This window comes from Mustela nivalis, assembly GCF_964662115.1.
Source record: "Mustela nivalis genome assembly, chromosome: 16".
NCBI lineage: Eukaryota > Metazoa > Chordata > Mammalia > Carnivora > Mustelidae > Mustela > Mustela nivalis.
In genome coordinates, this window is record NC_139035.1 from 64,404,252 (window position 1) to 64,407,264 (window position 3,013).

The following is a 3,013-nucleotide window of genomic DNA, read 5'->3' on the forward strand; positions in this document are numbered from 1 at the left end:
ATTTTAGGGATATGTGGGATTTTGAAAGAACTGGTATCTCCTACCCTGTACCTTTGAACTCATTGTTTCCAGGTTTTGTCATCGTGGCTGCCTTGTTTTGGAGGACTTCCTCGGATTTTTAAAAGGTATTTAACATCTCCTTTACCAAAAAAAAAGAAATACGTTTTTATTTCTTCTAGTTTGTCCCTTTATTTAGACCATTTGGATAAAAACTCCTAATTCGGGATTTCAGATGTTGCTAGCGCTTCTGGCGTGGTTTGCTGGGCTAGTTCTCCAGATGTACTGCGTCCTCCTCTCTCCTTAGCATCACGGCCCTTCCCCTACGCTTTTTCCTCCAACATTTTAATCCAGAATAGACGTTGAATCTTACCAATCCCTTTCTCAACATTTTTTGGAAATGACTAATCACTTTTTTCTAGTAAATCTTAGCTGTTAGTTTTGCATGTAATATACTGTTACTTGCATTCCGAGATGTACTGGTCATTCATTATAGACATATCTCATTAAATTCTATCAAAGCGGTATTTGTCTCCTACAATAGGCTGGGCAATATAGTTTTTTCCCTTATATCCTAATACAGTTGAAATAATATAAGGATGTCTTTGAGGAATTTGGAAAAAAAGAATTCTCCACTGAGTTCACTGGGTCTAAGGGCTTTTGGAAGACTCATGTTTTAAAAAATCAGTTAACAAACAGCGTATTCTTAGTTTCTGAGGTAGAGGTCAGTGGCTCCTCGGTTGCGTAAACACCCAGCGCTCATTCCCTCACGTGCCCTCCTTAGTGCGGGTCCCCCAGCTACCCCAGCCCCCAGCCCCTCCCGGTAGCAGCCTTCAGTTTGTTTCCTATGATTAAGAGTCTCTCAAGGCTTGTCTCCTTCTCTGAATTCATTTCGTATCAGATGTCTTCCTTTGATAGTGATCTACTCCTTTTTTCCTATTTTTTGCTGCGTTCTTAGCATTATGAATGTTGAGCTTGTCATCTGTCTCTGATGAGTCATCGCGTTTCCTATTCCGGAGATGAAAAGGAAAGGCCGCGGAAAGCATTGCTGCCTGGACCCGGGGCTGGCCGTGACCTCGGGCGGGACTTCCACCTTGGGCTAAGCCCTCCCTCCAGCAGATTGATGGATTTCTTTGTACCTTTTTTCTTACCAGCCTTCCCCCACCAAGTTGCAATCCGCTCCCTTTGCAGGGCCCTAATCACCTGGGTCTGCCCAGTCCTCCGGCTCTAACCTTCATGACCTACGGATTCCTGGCTCCCTCCACAAAACCACCCCCGCCCAGTTCACTGCACCACTGGGCTGACCAGGCTCCCGGTGGGCGGGCTGGCGGTCCCTGGGGCTGCAGCGAGTAGGAGTGTGGCTAGGAGGCTGGCCCTGGAACCCCGGGGAGGGCGAGTGAGATCCTGATTCGGAAGCACAGCGTCCTGCAAACTTTGACAACAGAAATCAGCCCTTCCAAGCTGGGCGCGCCCCGGGGGGCTCAGTCAGTTGAATGTCCAGTTTCTTGGGCTCTTGATCTCGGGGTTGTGAGTTCAAGCCTCGTGTTGGGCTCCAAGCTAAACTAAATAAATAATCCTTCCATGCTGAAGTTTTCCCATCCTCCTGGATTCTGGGGTTCTTCCAGTCATCCGACCCATCCTTATTAATTGTCCCGGGTGCATCAGGCATTGTTTTAGGTATTAAAGATAGAGGCAGTGAATAGAAGAACCAAAAAATCCCTGTGTGCCTGCAACTTAAGGAGTCAGGCAAACAAACAGAAAAAGTACAAACAACTCTATGTATATTTGAATTTCATGTCTATTTCTATTTTCTCTCTATTTTGAGGTATTAGCATTTACAAGAATGAGGGAAGAGCTGCTGGGAGTGTGGTTTTGTTTCTTTTTTTCCTTTTTTTTTTTAAGATTTTATTTCTTTCTCTGAGAGACAGCATGAGTGAGAGAGCAGAAGCAGGGGGAGCAGCAGAGAGAGAGGGAGAAGCAGACTCCCTGCCGAGCAGGGGGCCCAGCGCGGGACTCGATCCCAGGACCCCCAGGATCATGGCGTGAGCCAAAGGCAGACGCTTAACCGACTGAGCCTCCCAGGCACCCCTGGAAGTGCGATTTTATTGGGGTGGCCTGTGCGGGCCTCTCTGAGGACAGACTGTGGGAGGAGCCCTCTGATTGGGGTGAGGGAGCCGGGCTTGTGTTCCTGGCAGCGGCACTACCAAGAAGAAAGGCCCTGAGGGAGAAGTAAACGAGATGATACCAACAGGGGCCCGATAGGGTTAGGGCAGAGAATGTGGTTAAAGCTCCCACAGCATCTGGCATGGTCACTGTCCCTGTCCCTGTCCCTGTCAGCCCTCAGCTGAAATAAAGGTACCAGCCACGGGCTTCTGACTTCTCTTCCCGGATCCCATTCCCGGGAACCCCAGGGAGAAGGCACAGCCCCCAGCCAGCCCCGTGGGTGCAGCACGCGCCTGCCCATGCCACCCCACCCGCCGGAAGGCTCCCAGAATCTGCTACTGAGGGCCGTTTCCAGGATCGCAGCTGCTTTTCCCTCCGTCCCCTAACCAGCACCCAGGACAGGACTCCGCCTGCACTGCAGACTCTTAGTTGGCGCCTGACCTTGGGGCGGGAGGGGGCCTCGGCTCACCGTCCTCTTCCCCCACCCCTCAGATTAAGAGTGGCCCGACTCCTGTCTGGAACAGAAAAAACAGAAGTGGCCTTAAGGATTTGGGCTCAGATGGACTCCCCAGTCCTTCCCTGTTCTGCACAGACCTTTGTGGCTCTCAAGGGCAGGCTCCACCTCGAGGAAGCGGGCCTCTGCTCTGTCTTCTTCTTCTCTGGCTTTCTCCCCCAGCAACGACAACATCGGCCCCCCCCCGGCCCCCCAAATCGTCTCCCTCCGTCTCCCCATCTCCTTCCCACACTGTGCGGCTTCCTCCAGCCGCGTCTCACCACAGCTCGCCACACTTCTAATCCCACATTCCCGGACAGAGGCACGTGTTCAGGCTCGAAATCTGAATTACGGAAGGGA